The sequence below is a fragment of the Pezoporus occidentalis genome, unplaced genomic scaffold (assembly GCF_034315485.1).
Source record: "Pezoporus occidentalis ecotype Australia unplaced genomic scaffold, CSIRO_AGI_Poc_V1 ctg44, whole genome shotgun sequence".
NCBI lineage: Eukaryota > Metazoa > Chordata > Aves > Psittaciformes > Psittacidae > Pezoporus > Pezoporus occidentalis.
Window position 1 is genome coordinate 1,971,194 of NW_026915769.1, and position 21,047 is coordinate 1,992,240.

The 21,047-nt window shown below is 39.4% G+C and overlaps 1 long non-coding RNA gene across 1 annotated transcript; it reads right to left on the minus strand.

The window, feature by feature from the left end:
- Window positions 1-1,162: 1,162 nt before the first annotated feature.
- LOC134172035 (uncharacterized) lies at window positions 1,163-20,461 on the minus strand. The gene is made up of 4 exons (XR_009967806.1): window positions 20,386-20,461; window positions 17,364-17,559; window positions 4,690-4,901; window positions 1,163-1,274 (listed from the first exon to the last, which is right to left on the minus strand). It is a non-coding gene; the product is annotated as an uncharacterized LOC134172035 (long non-coding RNA).
- Between the last annotated feature and the right edge of the window lie 586 nt (window positions 20,462-21,047).

Consider the following 21,047-nt stretch of genomic DNA (forward strand, 5'->3'; position numbering starts at 1 on the left):
TTTTCTGTTGCTTTCACTGGGAACTGGATAAAAGCTTAAAGGATGCATGTAAGCAATTGTCTGGGCTTTTCAAGAAAGAACCTATAGTTAATGCAATAATTGAGCCAGAGATGGGACAACGTTTAGTTTTACCAGCCCTGACAAGTTGTTTGCATCTTTAATTTGCTCAATCTGTTATTTTTTTTTCAGTAGCTAAACATCTCCATGTAGCAGTAGTCAGAAAATCCAAGCATGTTCCAGGCACTGAATAATTCTAAATATTTTATTTTTCTGTTGTAGGTTTGGTTGTAGCTGAAGAACTAGAATAAATAGGTGCAGCTCCGCAAGTGGGATATTTCAATTCCTGTAGTGATTTCCCCATCTTTCTGTGAATTCTAACACTTGGGTAAGAGGCCAGCATGGCAGTGGAGAGAACCAAATTGCATTATTGACAGGAAGTACAGGTTTGGATGCAAAAATGAAGCAAAACTATTGCATTCCTAATCCATTTCTCCTACCTCCCTTGGATCACTGTCCTTCATGGTAAGTCCATCAGTCAGACCATCAGGCATTAACAGCTATTGTTTGGTAACTACCAGAAAGCAGGCAAGACCACCAGAATGTTTTAGGACAGGCCAGCAAACACTTTAGGAAAACTGCAACTGCCAATCCTGCCTAGCTTTGTCAGATGATCACAGATAAGCTGTCTACATTTTTGTATGCTGCTTTTGCAGCTATTGGGCACTTGGAGTTTGGATTGTCTTTGTTTTCAGAAATCTGATTGTGCTTAAAGACAGAAATTTTATTAGCTGCACAGCACTGATGGATATGCATATGCTAACAGCAGGGAATGCTATTAGTAAACATTGCCACATATCCTTTGACTTCAGTAGAGTTACTGCCTAGCCCAATTTTCGTCATTGTAACACAGTTTTGCAAATTACCTTGTTTGCTAATTGGCAGGTGCTTGTGTCTGATTTCATGGGAAATCAATAAGAATACTTTCACTGAGTTCCACAGATATTATTTTCAACCTATTCACAATCCAGAAAATCCAGAAAATTCACAGAAAAAACACATGCTGTTTTGCACTGGAGAAGATGATGTCTTGGGACGTTCAGCCTGAGAAGAGATGTGTGGATCATGCACTGCACAGGTAGTAGCTGACTTGGTAGAAGCTGCAGGGAGTGCTTGATGATACTGTTAGAAGTTCAGAGCTGAACTTCTTCAAAAAAGTCCTGTTATTTCAACTGTCCACTACCACAGACATCCAAGGTGTTCCAAAGATTCTCAAACTAATAATGAAGAAAAAGATGGCTTTTGTAAATTCTAGTTTTACAAAACCAGAATCCCTTTATGTGCTAATAATATGACAAAACATGTATTAAAAAAGTGTGAGGATGCTTCGGAATATAAGGAATCCTAGGGCTCATCTTATTAAAAAAAAAATAAAATCAAAGCTTCTCTGCAGAAGCCTGCACAATGCTGGAAAAACAATGAAAAAAAAAAGGATTTCTGCAGGACATTTTTTAATTGAATTGGGCCCTTAGTGTGCTGTTTCAACTACTAAACCCTGTGATTAGACACAGTGATTGAGCTGCAGTATAGAAGGATAGCGCTTTAACATGAGATGTAAATCAAATACATGATGCACCTATATCCTGGTTAAGTACCACTGAGGCAAATTTCTCACTCTATCAGGTACACCTAAGTTTATATCACCATCTCAGGAGGCCATTAAGGTTCCTCAGTTATTGTATTTGCATCAACAAATTATTCCACCCTGAGGGAAAAAATGAATCAGCATGAAAGAACATAGCAGGAAATCTTTACAGCCTTGAGAATCACATATAGTTATGATGTACAGCCAGCCTACAGAAGACCTGGGGGCAGCTGCTGATACCCTTGTTTCTGCTGCCCATGGAGGTTCATGTGGCTACTTGGCCTGGCACAGGGCAGGTAGCCCACCTTCTGGGTTTTGTATGGAATCCTATGGAATCAACTGAGTTGATTTCCTGCTGAACAGCAATTTATTCAGTAAGTAGCTGCACTGAATTAAATGGGACTACTCATGATATAAGCTACTAATCAAAGCAAGGATTAGCACAGCCTGCCCTTAAATAAGTTGCACTCATTTTGTGTTTCAAGAGTCATCAGTATGCCTTTATAGGGTCTTCATTATTGATTTTTAATATAAATCTAATTGGGAACCTCAGATTCCTTTTGATTTGATCTTTTTTGGCAAAGACTTAAACCCTAAAGGAAACTAGTCACCTCTTTGATGCATGTGCCAAGTTGCAGTCAAACTTCAAAGGGCAAAGGATACATTTTGAATTTCCTTTCAACTTTCCCCCATTGGCCTGGCTGCTACCACATTATGAATTATAAACAATTCTATTTTGCGCTTCTGATTATACTTTGCACTTCATACGGGGATCTCAAAGTGTATTACAAACTTCAATTAAATAGAACAATACCCTGATGAGCTGGATTAGCTAGAGAAATGATTTTAACACCCAACAAAGTTTAGCCATTTGGGGGATTGCCGATAGTTCAAGCAAGTCAAGGGAGTTCAAGCAAAAAAAGCGCCTGTGATAAAAAGGGGCTGCCAGCTGGTGAGATATTAATCAACACCTTGCTTGCAGAGTTTTTACCATCCTTAGCCTTTTATGAAAAAGGTCACAGTATCAGAAATTCTGAAAGACCAAGAAGACCAAGAACCCAGACTTCAGGAAAAAATTCTTCACTCACTGCTCGATGCAGACTGCAGCTGAGCCTTGCTAATAGCAAACAGTAAGTGGCGATCATCCAGGAAAGAATAAAGGAAGATGTTTTCTGTGAAGTCATCCAGGCTGTGACTTTAGAAACACTTTTGTAACAACTCTAAGCAGTGACAACAGCCAGAATGGCAGGGGTTTGGATTAGCAGTGGCGAAACCTGTACCCAGATTGGAAGGCGCTCCTGGGGCATCTTCATATAGATATACGTAGGCATATCTTTGAGAAGCCTGTCAAAATCAAAATATCTCTGGAAATACAGGGCTTGAGTCTCACTCACACAAAGGCTGCTGTTTATATAAATGAAGCTCCTCAGGCCTGTTTCTCGTTGCTATTACGGATGACAGTTTCTATCGAGATTTTTTTTTATTCACTTGCCTGAGGTTCTTTAAAGTATAAAATAGCTCCTGTGTCCCTTTGCTGCTTCTTGAGTGTAGACAGGATCTAGTCTGGAGGACTTTTCAGCTGGAGATGCCTGCCTTATGCTTCCAAAAAAAAAAAGCAAATAAGAAAAAACGAAGATATTTTTCACATCCCAGGAAGGTGTGTGCTCTCCTGCCTTGGCCAGGGCTCAGCTGCGAGCTCACCCCAGTACTTCTGGTCAGTGGTTCACAGGGATGAGGAAAGAGTATCACCACATTTTCACTTCTGCTTTCAACTGGTGTTGAGGCTTCAGGTTCAAATAAAGCACTTGCACTTAGTTGCTCACGAGAAGTGTGGTGAGGAATAGAGTATGCAGGAATAGAGCACATAGGACATTTGGGGTTTTCTGTTATTTTCAAGAAGGAAATGGAAGATATATTTTAATTTTTAGAGTGCTTTCATCTGCAACTTTACACATGTGCAGCAGCACCTGATAACATGGAAGACTGTGCAATCTCTCTGTTGCAATCACAAGCAGGCCCTGCTCCTGTCTGCAATTTATAGTAAAAAATGCTGGGCTAGAGGGTATACCTGTAATGAGCAAAGTACCAAAATATCTTTCTGTAGTGCAGACATGCATATGAGTTTGGAGGCTCTGTGTCTTGTCTTTCAGTTTGTTGCCAAATGGCATTGATGCAATCATGAGCATGAAGGTTAGAATGCTGCTAAGTAAAATCTGAAATCTTTTAGTCAAGGTTCCCTCTGTTTTATTACTCACCTCATCTTTGGACTAGGAAAAAACACACTGAACCAGCATTAACAAAGATAAAAATATGGTTCTTTTCATTCTAAATTCAGCAGAAGCAGAATGTTATGAAAGACTGGCCTCTCAGGTTGCCCTGAGACTAGCATTAGGCTAATAAGACAATTTGTACTGGCAGATTCATGCCATGACTTCAGTCATTCAAGCTAAATTCAGGGTTACATAAACTCTGCTAACACTAATCTGGTGGAATCTTTTACCCAGAAAAGTGGCTGAAAGGTGGCCAGGAAATGTCAAATGCTTGTCTCTTTCTTTGTCCAAGCAGTTCAAAATAGCTACTGAGAAAAAAGGAATTTGCATTAAAGGAATGAGCTCCCCATGGAAATACCTTTTATTCCATACTGAGAAGGCTTTTTTCCCCCATCAACTGGAAGTATATTAATTTAAATTTTTTTTTTTAAAGAAACTTTTGAAATAGCAAATATACAGATACAGACCTAGTGAAAGAGAACTACTGTGCTTTAAATTCACACCTTTGTTATTAGCAGTAGCATCTTCCTGACTTTGCTTTAGAAAGCCTGCGATTATTATAGTACATAGCCATACTCAGAGATAAGGAAAAAATAATCTCCCACAAATGTAGCAACAAATGTTCCTGGAATGATAGCCTTAAAACATTTTCATTTCATGCAAAATTTTAAACTACTTGCCTATACACAACAGTATACAAACACATGTCTCTAGCCACAGCCAATTTACCCAGTTGTACACTTAAATTAACAAGACAAAATAATATAGGTTTCTTACTTGTTCTTCAGTCAGCTGCTGAAAATGTTGGTTACATATAGCCCAGAACTCCTTTTTTGATATACTGTAGTATCTTTTGAAGAGTAAATATCTTTAAACTCCTGTGCAATTGTGTTAAAGCCAGCAGTCACTACTTGTATCTGTGAGAAGATGCCTCTCTCTGACAGCTCCCAAGCAGATTAAGGAGGAGTGACTTTTTGCCCTTCCTCAGTCTAGACAAAAAACATACACAGAGAATCACTAATGGATCCACTGAATAAATTATAAATTGTGGTGTGGCATTCAGCCAGTCAAAGAGCCCATGGAGAAGGCGGCCTTCGAGATCCTGCAGGCAGTAAAAACTGCTTCCAGGAATTCTGGCTTGCACCAGAAAAAAGAAAGAGGGCTATGCAAATAGTTAAGGGGAAAAATAGACTACAAATGTGATCCAGCTGGTGACAGGCCAACAAAAGCACAGGATTCCAAGACTGACCTAAACTTTTACAAGGGTCTAGAAAAATTGGGTGATCATACAAAGAGGGTTATTCTGTTAATACAGAAAAAAGGGAAGTGAGGGCTAACTAGCCCAAATATCCCAAACGTATTCTTCTCATCTGAATAGTCTTTAGCAAGCAGTGGAAATCTCTTTGATTGAAAAGGCACTTCAGTCCTGAGATGAAAGAGAGGGCAATTATGTTCCTTTCCTTTTTAAGTTCTAGGAATATTTATGGCGGTACTTTTTAATCTGGTCATCCACAGTAGGGGTACTACAGCTAAATGATGCAGTTGAAGGCTGCAAAGGCACAGAATGTGTGAGAGAAAAGCAGGGAAAGGGCTGGGTGTAACAGTGTTAATGCTAGCACAAGGTGTGTGCAAACCCTTTTTTTCAGTGTCTTGATTTCAAATCTAACAGCAGTGTATGTTTTTTAAACTTTACCACTGGAGCTTATTACTGATTAAATTTCCATAATTCATTCTGCACGGGGAAAAGCACACTTTGGGTAAATACAGGAGAAAGTCATATGGCAAGCAGAAATAAAAATGACAAAACACAGTTGGTTGGAAAAAAATGCAGAGTAAAATGCTGCTAGGCTTTGGTATGGACATACCTGAGAATGTCAAAAGCCTAGCCGTGCATGCAAAAGGCTACATTTAATAAAGTTAAATATCAGCAAAGTCTATTCAGCATTTACATTCTAACTCCAGAATTAGCAGTAAACTGCAGTTTTTAAAGTCAAACCAAGTTTTACTTATAAAATTAGTCTAAAGAATGGCACAGTGCATAATAATAATAATAATAATAATAATAGGCAGTTTCAGAATTTTGAAGATGAAACTACTTATTTTCAGGAGTGGAAGCTGGCTTTCCACCCACTGCACTGCCTAAACTAAATATGTAAAATATCTTGAAAGCAAAGTTTTCACAAGCACAAGTAGCAGCCAGTTTTACTATAGCTGTGGTAAGATGTCGTGGTAAAACCAACCAAAAAAGAAAATCTGGTTTTGGTTCAGACATTTCTTTACAGCCTGTTAAATGTTACTATCATGTTTTATACCGCCATGTTTAAGCATTTAAGCTTTGCCACTTTCTTGCTCCATGCAATATGAAATACCAAAAAAGAAACAGATGGCTTTTGGTCCTGCACTCCTGTTCTGTTGTCACGTCTCACATGATCATTATAACTGGATGGAAAAGAGAATATGTTTCTTACAGAACTGCAAGAAACCTGCCTCCTAGTCAGAAAAGACTCCACTATCTTGAGATGCAAATAACACTTTCAATATTAACCATGCTTTACATAAAACATACGTGTGGGACAGGCATTTCGGCTGCATTATTACTAAGGGAAGAAATATGAGAAGTAGAATTGTGGCTGCAGAGGCAGAAGCCAGACTGTGCCATAGTCAGGAAATGAAGACTGCCAGGCATAGTCCAGTGCAGGGCACACCTTCTGCCTGCCTAATGTTACTGCAACTAGAAAGCACTGTACTGCTGGTTTTAATTATCCTAATGAAGCCAAAGGCTCAGGGAAAGTTTCACTACCCTGCAACCTTTTAAAGAAACATATTTTGTAAGTGCAAGCTTTCCTAATTTATTTAATTTCAAGAGCTTTTTGTTTATTTCATAAGACCTAATGCTCTTTGATCTTAGAATGGTTAGAGAGCCAATAAAAAAATAAATCACTTGTTCTTCTTGCAAACCACACATTGAAAAACAGGAAAGCTTTTATATTCAGTTATTGTATTACATTCATCTACCACATGCAGTTAGTACATCCAGTGTGTATCTATGACACTATCATCTGCTGTTAAAAGAATCACCTTTAGCTGAAATAATGGAGCTGGAACCTAAAATCTCACACTCTGGACTGGGCATCTGGACATTTAAGTGTTATTTCTTCATTTGAAATTAACTGTATACACAGTGAGGGTACATTTCTTAGCTTTGCTGTGTCTGACTTAACCTCCCGAGTGAAAGGGACCTGGAATGAAGCTGCCTCAGAGCTGTGTAGCACATGCCCTAGCATACACTTACAGATCATTTATAGAAGACTTTCTGTTGCATAGAAAAGTGGTTATTTCTCTTTTAGTGGTTTCCTGATACTTGGTTCCATGTGCTCCACCCATGGAACTCCCATCCAGCTCTGTACGTATATCACTTTAGAATTCAAGGGCCAGGACTCTGGTCCTGCTTCACAGCTTCTCAGACTACCACATGGCCTCTGAGCAGTACCTGTCCCACGCTATGGCCAAATGTCAGCTGCTGCCCTAGGCTGTGAAGTCTGGATTACAGGGCTGTCCTGCTCAGCTCTGTACAGGCTTTCTTCCTCTTCCTAACAGAATTTGAGATGCCTTGGGAGGACCATGTAAATCTACTTTCACCTCCTGCTTTCACCAAGAAAGAGGAGGCATTATTAGGAGGCTTTTCTTATGGGCTAGTCTATGTCGCTCGTTTGCTTTTCAAAGCAGGGCTGTATTTTTGTTCTTTAGAAAGTTCCTTCAGAGCCTCATGTCCTTTTCTATAAATGGTATAACTATGCTGATTAGTAATAAAAGAAGGCTCTGCCACCCACACCTGCTTAGTGAAGCTCCATTCCTGCAGCTCCTTCCTGTTTCTGGAAGATTTTTCTATTAAGAGGAATTCTTAATTAGAAAGTAAATCAGTACATCAAGAAAAATTACAGTTTCTCTAGTCCTTCTCCCTGCCTGCCACAAGTCTGACCTCCATCCCTTTCTGTGGAGGCTCAGAGAGGAAAGGTCTTGGGAAATAGCTTACACAAGAAAGCCCTTGTATCTTTCCCTGAAAAAGGGGACATGCACATTTCCCTTTTGGTAGGCAGGAATGACCTTTGCCAGAAGTAATCATCCTTTTGACAGTTTACACAGTTTTAGAGGCTTCTGAGCTTGGCCCATGGGTCTTTATCCTAACAATATATATCTTCAAGTTGTTTTCCATAAATGCTCTTCCCTAAAGATGTGTGGAAGAAGCAGTTAGTTGTTGGAGCATGGACTGGGGTGGAAATGCACTGGTGAATTCCTGGTTATAACCAGTAATAACCAGCCAGCCTGTTCTAGCTCTCAGCACTATAGAAAAGCTTATATTTTATCCCTGGGTTACAAGTAGAACTGTATCCTCATCTGGCAGTGATCAGTCTAGCTCCATTAACCTGAGTGCTGATTTATGCCTGCTGAAGATTTGATAGCTGGTGTGTAACAGGAGCTTGCAACAATAGACCCAATTATAAACAAAATATGAAAACTCCATCGAGGGTCATGCTGTAGTGTACCATTTTCCTTTTGACCAGGTGTTTACAACAAACAGATTCAAGTTTTGGGGTCACATTTGTAGGATAAAATACACTTGGTAGTGTTTAGAATACATAATGGTATAAAATGGTTTGACAATATGATTTGACACAAGTCAAAGGTGGCCCACATACCAATCTCTGCCTTGTCTAGAAAAAAAGAAAAGCCACATTCCTCTAAATGTAATTAAAATAACTATTGTATTAAATGAGTATAATATATTAAGCCTAGATAGAACTTATTAAAGAAGCAGTAGCCACAGTGAGGCTTCTCTGCTCCTCTGTCTTCCCAACAGTGTTTAGCTCATCAGCAGTACAGCTGATGGTCTAATAGTACTTTCCCTATTTTCCATTATTCCTTCTTTCCCCTTTTCCTCTACTTTTAGTAAATATAGAGCAAAAGGCTTCCCAAAGAAGACTCTGCCATTTTAAGATTCCATTAGAATCTTTTCTTCACTCGTCATTGAGGAAAGAGTCCAAATCAGATACCCTAGCACAATAAGGGACAGCATGCTATAGTCTTGGGCAGGGCACTGCACAGGAGAGCAGGGCAAGGAAGGTGAATTTTCAAACCAGTTTTGCTATGGATAAAGAGGAACATGAAGTTAAATCATGGTGTAAGGAAAGCTTTAATGTTTCTCAGCCTGAAGCAAGTGTAATATTCAGAAATAGATGCAAACATGCAGGCATCCTAGAGGGGATATTTCTCTGGAGCACAGCTGTTCTATATGAGCTCAGACAAAGTCTGTGGCACTGCTGACTGAGAGTAGGGACATAATCAGCAGGCCTGCAATCTCTGATGCTGGTGCAGTGGATCATGATGGATGACAGTCAGTTGTCTGATTATATCAGTGGCCCAGCACAGGAAGGCCAAGAGGTTCAATATATGAGGACAATGAGTAATGAATAAACCTGTAAAATACCCACTCTCAAGACAAGGAAAAGCACCACCTCTGTAGAGGAGGTCATTATGTAGTCCTGCTGCAATTTCACAGGTAGATTGTGGCAGCAAAGTGAACTTCAACTGCCTGAACACAGGGCACAAGGGCTGGCTTAGTAACACTGTTGGATCTAGGAAACAGGGTTGTGGAAAGACCAAGGATGTAACTTTTCTGTTGCATAGGGTTTTTGAGCTCTAAAACTTTATGGTTACAACAGATATACTACAGAGCTGCACTGTGCATTCCATCACTTGCAAACAAATCCTTGCTTGGGGAGCCACAGTGCAGCCACTCTCCATTTGTGGAACTGGCAAACTGTGTCAGTGCTGTCCCCTCTGTAGATATAAGAATAGTTTCCAAGATCACAAGGAACCTGTTTTTATAAGGAAGGGGTTGTAGCAACTACTGCTGAGAGCAATGTGAAAGAAAGTGGCTTTAGCTCTGTAGAGAGATATATGAACTTGCCATACTTGGGGGAATCCTCTCATGGGTACTGGTCCAAGGAGAAGCAGGATGCTCTCTCTGGCAGGAAGAACACCAAGGATGAACAAACAAGCCTGCAGTTTTGCAGGCAGGTTGATTAGATGGAAGTGGCTGGAAACAAAATGCACTCAGCTGGTGATGAAAGCACTCGGCTCGGCAGCATGAGACTGCAGAGGAACTCAAAAGAGGAAGTACAAACAAAAATGGAGAATTTAGTTTGAAAACAAAAAGTTCAGGATGAAGCTAAACCAAATGCCTGATTTGATACTGAAATGTTCTGCAAATTTTTCTGCAAAGAATCTGATTTCCAAATTTCATAATTTCAGATTAAATCACTTTTAAAAAAATACAAAAAAAAAAAAAACCAAGAAAAAAACTTTGCTAAATACGTTTCTACTCATTCCCTTTGTCAGCTGAGACACACGTGTCAGCAAACCCCTAGTTAGCTCAGTTTCTGCTCTTAAACAGGTGCAAGTGGTAATCTGTCTCTTCTCCTTGCCATCACCTCAACCTGCCTTGCCCTCTTTCTCCTCCCTACTGGACTTGACAGGTAAAGGTTTCCTAAGCTTGCAGCAAATCACTCAGTGGCCTCAGCTCCAGGAAGGCTAAACAACAAATTGTTTGACATTGATTATAATCCATCCTTTCCCCATATATTCCCCCCTACAGGCAGCTGTGCTGATGCTATATGAATATCTTGCTGTTCTAGACCTGACCAGCATGACCTGAGCTATTGCTTTTTACACATTCTCTACTTTTTCCCTTTCTGCATCTGAAATAGCTCACAGTGGGGAAGGACAGATAACTACATTTTCTTTTGGGGGAGTCTGATTCCCATCTGCGGCTTTCAGCAGGCCAGAATGCATTAGCCACTTACTTTAATGGAGAAGAGCACCATTCAGGCCTTATTAATCACAAGACTGGCAGGCCAGCCAAAAGTTCACAATGCATATTCCTAGCTCTGGGGTCTGGGCTTTTACAAACATCCTCATAGAGTCCACCTGTGGTTAGTAGCATCCCATCTAAGACAATGTCCTCTCTGTCTCCTTCCTTTGCTCTTCTGCAGTTGGTTAGCAACATCCAAGCTAAGTGCCATAACTGTGGGATTTTTCTTATTTGAATATTAAGCTGCAGTCATATTGCTTAAAATACTTTGCATCTTTAATTCTATTTTTGTACAGTGGAGCCCTAAAGCTCTATAGAGCCGTATTGCAGTGAACATCCTGCTCATATACAGATGCTGTAGTGTGTATTTTAGAGAGTTAATCAGAATGTAAAGCTCATCAACATATGTCAAAGCCATCAAAAGATCCACATGATGCATAAAACATCCAGAAATAATTTCCACAAGAATTTTTTCATGTCCCCTTATTCAGCTGTTTTCTAGGAAAAATACAACTTAAACCTATGTAGCTTTTGGGTATGTGAATGTTTGCCTCTGTGGTTGTGGGTTTTATTTATGAGGTGCCATTTGAGACAAAAGTCATCCCAGGCTCATACTTTACTAGTTCAGTAAATTTTCCATACTTTAATGATCAAGCTTCATACTTTACTTGTTACTTTTTAATATAGTTCAGTGATCAAATTGTATAGCGTAATGATCAGTTTTCCTAATGTGCCTGGATGAGTTGCATACCTCATTAATTCAGATACATACTTTACAGGCCAAAATTGCAGTGTGTTTGAATGAAGTGAATAATTTAACAACCACCCTTCTCTCGCAACCTGCACAGGAGCCCAGGAATATGTGTGAACCCAGGGTGGGATGAAATTGCAAAGGCGTGGGAAATTTTGGGTTGAACCCAAAATGAAAACATGAGATTTGAGAGCATCTGGAAGCTGAACCAGCACTGTGAACCTGGTTCGTATTTGTTTTGTCTTTTAAAAAATGTTCCCTTGTGGATTAATTTAGGATTTTAATGATGGATTTATCCCTTCTACCTCTAAACCAGCACAGAAAACTGCTCAAGATGAATGCTTGATACTGAAAAAGCAGTACAGGCTCCAGGCCTGTCATGGATCAAGCATCTAATTTTTTTGCTAAGTTGAGTTGGAAGGTATTTGGGGTCTTGGAGGACTAACTGTTAAAGAGACTTCATGTTAAACATACACTCTTGCAGAACTTGATCCTAGGAACTGTGCAGCTTGACAAGTTATTAAGGAGGCTTAGCACCTACTTGGAGGATAAGAAGATGTTACAGCAAACCCTTCCCTAACAAAAGCAGCTACTTATTCTAAAGTTAACATTGAAGCTTCCTGGCAGGTCAATATTACAGCACACAAATACATTCTTAGAATAATTATATAGATATTTTATACAATTGGTCTTTGTGCTGATATGACTCAGTTGAAACTTACTGAATTTGTACCAGCATAAAAGCAAGAAAGGGGGAAATGCTGCATTTTCTAACCTATACAAAGTAATCCGCTGTTTCACACTTCAGAACCATGTAATCTATTATATCTGTTAAGACTGCATTTTAATTTTAATAAGCTGAAAATATAAATGTTTAAAAATCCCCCCCAACTATTTTTTAAATAACTATAATTAAATGTAGCCCTGCCACTAAGGACAAAGTAACAGTTGCACTACTATAAATATTAATGCTAAATTTACAGAGAATAAAATCCATTTAAGCACCCTTATAAAATTTTTACTGAAGCTACACTTATAATAAGCACTTTGGTGAAGCTATGCCTATTGGTAACTGACATGTATAGATAAAGTCTCTAACCAGCTACAGAAACCTATAACACATTACATACATTTGGAGCTGTTCATGGTTCCTCCTCTTTATTCGAAATCTGTGGTCCTTCCTCCTCCTTCTTCTCCTCACATGAGTCACTCAAGTCCTGCAATTATTTGAAGCCTGACAGACTTGGACTTGGGACATGAAGAGGCTGCAGCAGATCTCACTGGTTTTCCAGCTTCTACTTTATGACACAAGACTTAATCACCATACAGCTCCATACAGATTTGTTTAGCACAACATTCTATTATCGCCATGGCAATAAAGTGGTAGGCTTTTTATACGGTTTTCCATTGGATGATGATTATTATTTTTCTCATTTTATTTGTGCTTTGAGCATATACTTTTGAAAATGAAACATAGTTACTTCTCACAATATAAGATGCAAATTAATGTGGGTTTTGGTTTTCGTTTTTTTTTTTTTTTTTTTTTTTTTTTTATTAGAAGTGGTTTTTATCCAGCTAGCAACCAGTTTTCACATCCTTAGCCAAGTTCAGATATGAGCTGTAAGGTAATATCGTTTGGGCTCCTGCACCCTCAGATGTACTTACACCCTCTTGCCACTGGTAAGCCAGACTAAGAGGGGAAAAGCCAGAGGGAAAGGAAGGACTATGAAATTAAAATTGGACAGAGAAGTTTATTTACGCTTTTGATAATGTTCCTGGTATTTACAGATACAGTAAGGATTGCTGCACTGATAAAAGGATACAGTTATGGACTGAAGGATATGTCCGTGCAGTCTGTACCAAGTGAATGACTCCAAGATAGGCATTGTGGACACAAACCTCTGCCACAGAGAAACAGCAACTCCAATTTGAGTTGTTGCAACATGCATATTCAGAGCATCAGAAGACTCCCCATGACTGAAGTCAAGGTTTGCTCTGTACTTGACTAATCTCTGTATTTGACCTTCCTGCTACATCTACACTGCTATTATTATTTGCACCAAGAACCTGGTGGGCTTCCTACTCTACTCATGTTTCTATCCTGCCACTGCCAGTCCATCTAGTCAGTTCAGGGATAACTGGGCATATTTGGATATCTCATGTCCTGCACTGTTCAGCTGGGGCAGTATGGCTGCGTACTTTCAGCTTGCCCCATGTACAGACCTAAATCTACCTGAGTGTAAGATATAACTCCTTAGAGCAGTTTGTTAGGAGATAAGGGCTTCATGGAGTTTAACAGAAATATATATGAATTGTGCATGCTTAGTTAGTCAGTTTTTTAAATCTATATTTTAAAGAAATATATTATAGCTTGATAGCTCTTCTTATCTCTGTGAGGCGGTTCATATTTTTTAGGAAAACTTTCCAGTCTACTATGAAGTCCTCACAAAAGTAAGGTACTTGAGAAGGTGCCTGAACTGCTGTGTCTGATAATTTAAAACAGAAATGGTCAAGTACTTGCTGAAATTCTAGTGTTTTAATTACTTCAGTACCTTCTTTATCAAATAGAGGAAATGCCTGAGAAGCAAGAATTCAAATTATTTAAGCAAACGTAGACATTTCAGAAGAGAAGTCTTTTTTAGCAACTACTTGGCACTTCACATGGAAATACCTGAGACCCACATGCCCTTTACTTGCAGGTATTTTATACACGGAGAAATAAAACACATTTCTCAGAGCCTTACTTAGTTTGAAGCTTTCCTTTCGTTAAAAATTGAGATGCAATTGTTCAAATAAGACAAAAATAGCCTGTATTTCTGTGCCACATGTAAATATAAATATGGAAATGAACAACAACCTGCAGTAAAAGCAAAAAGGCATTCTAACAAGTACACAAACTTTTCAGAAAAGGCAGTGGTTAAGACAAGAAAGGAAAGAAAGAAAAACAAGAGGACTGCCTTAAATAATTTAAATTAAGGTATTTTTAATTAATCACCTGAGCATGTTCAATTTGCCTTTTGTTCTCCCCTCAGTTCATTGTCCCTGGTGGGACAAGTTTGTTTTCTACTCTGTAAAGAACTGGATAGGCCTTCATTCTTATCAGTTTCACCTCATCCTGAAAGATCACTTGCTCTATTCTTGTCCTTCCTTGCTCAGAACATCCAACCTATTCTTCACAGGGGTTTTCCAAAGGTTTCTCAGGGGAAACAGACTTGGTTTAGCACAGTTGCAGCAGGAGGCATACAAAAGAGTAGTTCAAATAAGTGGCAGAAATACAAATGTCTAGAAAAGGTGTGGGTCATATCCCCTCGCATTCTGCTACTGACTCACTGTGCCCCCTTGTTTTATTCTGCCCCTTATGATGCTGCACATATAAATCACTGATTCCATAAATGAAAAGGAATATTATACCTTTCTAAACTTCAGGTAAAAGTCCTATTAGTTTGCTAATACTATTGCACATTGGTGTAATACAGCAATTTCTGTTTTACCATTAGAACTATTTTAAATAATGGGTTTAAAAACGTGTATTTATTGAACCTGAACTGTGTCTATTGGCAAAACAAATGCTACCATATCCAAAGGTCATTGGAAAGGAATCCTTTGGATACTAAAGAGGATTCTGTAACTTCTTAACATGAAAGCTTGATCTTCGCTTACTTACTGAAAGTCTTATAGGAAAACAGAAGCATATAGCATGCACTGCGCCAAGTGTGGTGAAACTGTGTGGGAAATTATTATACTGACAGAGACACACCTGAATTCTTAAACTTCAAAGTAGAAGGACTTTCATTTATAGAATGTCATGGATGGGATGTGATGTTCTGGGTTATTTTATTCAACTAGCTGGACTCTGGGAACAGTGCTTTCAGGTCTGCCTCTTCTTAACAAATTATAACTTTGTGTCGTTAGAGTCCCCCACCACAGAGATGGCAGCAACTATTACTCAAAAAATAGCTCAGGAGAAAATTGAGAACTTCCTTATTTTTTTCTTGTAGGGGAAATGAGAAAGAGTTCTGCTTTTCCATAGTACCATAGACAAAGCCCTGATCTCCATGAAGAAAATCCCTTGACCCCTAAAATTATATTAACTATCAACTGGTATCCTAAAAACTTAATGGACAACTTGTTCATGCTGAAGGCCATTTTTAAATCATACCCTCAGCAGACAAAACTATGACCTTTAAAATTTCCAGGCATCCCTGCCCATGGCAAATGGGTTGGAAATAGGTATCTTAAGGTCCTTTCCAACTCTAATCATTCTATGATTCCCACGACACCCAGGGATGACAGGACAGATATTATCTTCCATTACCTGTAGCTAACACTAACCTGGGCTATTGAATTTATCTATTTCTTATTTCAATAACATGGAGCACAGGAAGGCTTCCCCCCCCTCCCCCACTTACTGTGAAAAATGTAAAGTGATTATATAAATATTTCAATATCCTGTTTAACAGTTAATCTATCTGGCCGAAATAGGAATGTGGTTCCAGCAAATTTACAAACATCACAGAAGTCTCCAAATAGTGTGAAAAAAAGATTTCTGTAAAAAAACAGCATCACCCATGGTACTACTATTTTGGGTGTTTGTATATGTGACTTCACTAGTGATGTCTTTGCTGGAAGCCTGTATTATCTTTAACTGCAGGACAGAGTTTACAGGTTGAGATTTAGGAAATGCAGCCACTGATGGCAGGGAATTTCTACCCCCAGCCGCTGTTCCCTTCCACTCTCCTGTGCAGGCAGCAACTCCCCCATGGCCACACACAACTGATCAGGCTTTTGTCAGGTTGAAGTTCCCTGGCCCAGGCCATTGGGCAGGAAGACAAGCGCTGGTTTTGACACAAGGCAGGCAGGAAGACCACACTGTTGGAGATACAGGGGTAGTGAGACCACTTTTGCAGGCACAAGCCTGCCTCTAAATCCATAAGCTTAAACTGGACCTGAGACTGCAAGTGCACATGAGATGGCTCTACAGTTCTTTGCAATAGCAATGTTTCCTTCGAGGTATTTTTGATTCTTCTTTCCTATGCTTGAAAACAATCTTGCTGTGGCATCAAGAATTATTTACTCTAGAGGCTGCTGCATTTCAGTAGACTCCAACACAACAGCCTAAGACTACTTAATATACAGCATTTTTTCATTCAGGGCTTTCAAAATTCTGCAGAGAAGTGGTTATATTTGTTGCTCTCATTTTACAGGTGGGAAAACCAGGAAACTTGCTGCTCGACAGCTAATACACCTTATCTGTCTGTGTCAGAATCAGAAGTGGCCCAGAGCATAAATGCAGACAGCTACAGAGCCCCAGCTGACAGGTGCTAACTTCTGCAGCCACTATAATGCGCTCACATCTGATCGTTTGTCTTTGCCCTCAGTTGCTACATGATCCTTTTGTCTGATAAAACCATAATGCCTGTCTGCAGTAGCACATTATATCTACTTATAATAAGTCTCAGCTTAGGAAACTTAACAGAGCTGTTTGAAAGACGTGATAATTTACATGCTTGGAACACAACTTAGAGGCAACTGAAAGAGTAAAAGAGGTTTGGGGAATAGATGAAGGTCCTGATAATGTGCTATTCATTTTTCATTTCGAATCCTCACCTTCACAAAATCTCTAGGCATGATTTGATATGCCTGTTTTGTGGAGTTACTACAATACAATCAAGAAGTCTGCAGTTGTCAGAAGATGCTATTTCTACATAGGCTGAGGGTGCTGGTAGCACTCAATTAATAGCAGAAAAGTTTTGAAGTCTTTGTGTTAGTCCCCAGCCAGGCAGGAAAAAATAGACATTAAATAAGATGTGGTGACCACATGAAACTTACCTTGTACAACAAATCATGAGATGATGCAACTATTTCTTTTATCTTAATTAGGGTCTGTTCTAAGCTGAGCACTGCAAAACTTGCAGGTGGTGTATCCTGCTTTTGTCTCTGTTGGTTTTTAGATGCTCTGCCATCATCAATTGCACTTAGGAAATCAAAATAAGAAAGCTTGCTGTCATGAATGCTGATTCCTAAGCTAAAGAAAAAACACAGAATGAGGTATCAATGATTTTGAATAATTATCTCACTGTTGTCTGTGCTGATTAATTATTATGAAGTATTATTTGTACTGCAGCAGCACTTCAGGATATGCTTGTGCTGTCAGTGTATAAATCCTGTTAGTTACAACCCAAGTTCTTTCTCAGGTCTAAGACACCAATCCTGTAATTTAAATGCAGCCATACTCTCACATGCAGCTCCAGGCTAATCTCCAGATGCTCAAGAGGAGCCCTGCTTTAGCCTGGACCCAACCTTCCAGTCCATCAGCATTAACTTGGTGGTTTTTAAACACAGCACAGTTCTTTGATCACAATCTGCTGAGGAACTTACCGTTCCAAATGTGGCTGGAGGTCACGGTAGGCTCTCAACCTTGCCCTTGAATCTCCTTTTCACGTCACAGTGTAAACAGTCTAACGGACTCTGTTAAGGAGTATACGTTCATTATGCCAAGTCCTGGTATTTTCCCTTGACTTTCTGGGCATTGACTTTACGAAAATACTTCGACTCACGGATGCTGAAGTGCTACCTAAGCCTCCCAATACGTTGTGGTTGTTACAATTCGGACAGAAAGAAGCCAAACCGCATTCTATGTCTGGTAAGCTGTTACCAGACACAAACTAAGACATCCAGTGCCACTTCATGGTATGTTTCATGGATGTTCCAGCACAGGTCTATGCTCACTCACAATTTCTCTACCACATGGAGGGAAACCAAACCAGCCCCCATTCAATACTTCTCTTTATGTTTGCGATGGAAAGCCTTTCCTTCCCTCTCACCCATCCACTGAGCCGCATAAGGGGCTGCTACATTTGGCCCATCAGCTGCTGCCACCATTGACCTGTGGCACACAGTGTCCTGGGAGGGTTTCTCCTCTGATAGCTCATGGTCCGGCTGTACCTGGGAGCCCAGCCCACAGGCATTGCAGGCTGCAGTCACAACTTGAATTTCTGCCTGTCAGCTGAAACATCTGCTGGATCAAAGACGCTGGGGAATTTCATGTTCTCTCACACTGGAAATTCAGGGGGCTGCAGAGCTGACTATGGATAGCTCCAGGTAAAAACAGTGAATATATTTTTGCATCAAATATCGGTGTGGGGAATGATGAGCTCTTGCATATGATTTGGGAAATTGTTTTTGCAAAGGACTTTGTTACCAAACTGAATTATTTTAATTCAAAGATGTTTTACCATAAAAAGACTAGAATTAAGGCGAGTTTCACATATACAGAAAATACAATGTTATTAAAGTTATTCAGGATGAAACACTAAAAGATGAGTAGCACTAACCATTATATGAAAAGCTACTTTCCTCCAATGTCCTGTGACTTGTGACCGCTTCATGAGAAGACATCTGGTATATTTTAAACAAGGACTTCAAACTTGCCTAAAGGGCCTGTAGAGTTCATCACCACAAGGGATTCAATAGCAGGGGCTTGCCCTGCTCTTGCTTATAAAGCCAGTATAAAGCTAGTGCAAGTCAGTCTGGGGAATTTTCTATCACTGAACAACAGTGTCTCCAGAGCACAGTATATATTAGGTTTTTTTTTGGTACAGAACCATTGAATCCTGTGGAATTATTCCCGGTTGACCTTAGAGTTACCATCTATGTAGAGGTTTCTAATAGACTTTAATAATTTCATAGTCAATGGCAAGAACTGTAGATTGCTTTCACACATGTACTACATAAACAATTCCTATGCTGCAGGGGAAAGGCTGGACATTTTTAGTCTTGTATTCAGGTTTTATTAGAATTATGGTCAAAGCAAGTCCTAGTAACCCAAGACTTGACAGAGGAGATGGCCCCACTACACAACCTCGATTTTCTTGTTTAAATCTGAGTTACTGTAACGTACTTTTATCATCTGTTTCCACAGTAAATCACTGGGGACCAATGCCTCAGCTACCAATCACCAACATATCCAGTTACAAGAATGCCTAATTAATGGGGAGAGCCAGTAAAACAAAGGAGAAGCTTTATAAAACAGGCTGGAAAATAAATTAACTATAGACCCCATATCTGCTAGTAAGAAAAAAAATATTCAAGAGCCCTGATTTTGCATCTTGCAGCTGCACAGCACTCCCACATACTACCCGTGTCAAGCTGGCTCCAATATTGGAGACTGTGTGGAAAAGGAAATAATCAACACCATTTCAGCAGAGAAATAAATTGCCAAGTGGGCATTAAAATTTTAGTAATAAAACTAAATGCATATGCTAATCTACTCTGCATTATTTAGAAAAGACTATTTTGGATCAAGAAAGGAATAATCTGCACAAAATTACAATGAATGGAGGTGTTTATCATCAAGAGGTCTTTGAGAAAGAAACAAGCAGCGGATTCTTATTAAGGTTTCAATTCATAAAAAGTTGATCACCCAATTAAAGGTGAACTGTGAAAAGACTTTGCTAATTTTATGTCAGAAAAAGAGTCTGGTCTCATAGGCTCTGGAGAACAAAACCCAGTGCTGCCAGGCATATAACCTTCGGGGGGGCTTTTTGGTGCAAAGAACCACAGTACCTAATGTTAGAGCAGGCCCCTTTTGCTCTTCAGCCTCTACAAAAGATTTTTCTTCTTACTCATGTTAACACAGACAATTAAAAGCATAGTCTTGCATAGCAACAGCATTGGATTATTTGATTATTGCGATTTTATAACCTGAATTAATTCTGATTCTGTGTTGAACAGGATATGTCTCACACACCTGCTCTACTAAATTGAAATTAAATAAATAGAACAAACCAGCAAACACATACAAGTACTCAAAGCATACTTCTTATGAAAGAAGCCATTCCACTCCTGTTACGTGCAGAATTAATCAAGATTTTCCATGCCTGTGCAGTTTGACACATATTGATATCTCCATTGGTTTTAACAGAGCTTCTTATATGCTTAACACTAAATAGAAGCTTGGTTCTGCCAAGGCTTTGCTGTGCGTGACCAAAGAGGTGCTTAGGAGATAATCATACCAACCTGTTTAGGATACTGTTGAATTGATTGTGATCAAGGTAATAGTTGAATTTTTGTAGTATCCTGTGCAGGTCATATAGTGTGCCATAGCCATCTCTATTTCTATCTACTTTATGAAAGGCCTTCTTGAAATCTTGGAAGTAATCCCTAAATTTATCCCTGAAAGAGAGCAGATGTTTATTTTAGCTTCTTTGTTAAATCAGGGAAAAAGGATACAAATATACAAAATAGGGGTGGAGGGGCAGAGAAAGAGTTTGAGCTTATTTGTGTGTGATAAGTTTGTATAATTTATTCAAAGACTGCCAAATTGTTCACAAATAAACCTCAAACCCAACTCCCTCCCCCTCCCATTTAATTTGCACATAGAATTGTATGGCTCAAGCGCCTGTTGTAAAGAAATGCTTCTTGGGAGATTAACTGCCCACTCTCCCAGCTCAGAACTGCAGGTGCAACCCATTGCTCTCTCTCTTAAAGTCTGGCCTGAGCAGAGTTACAAAA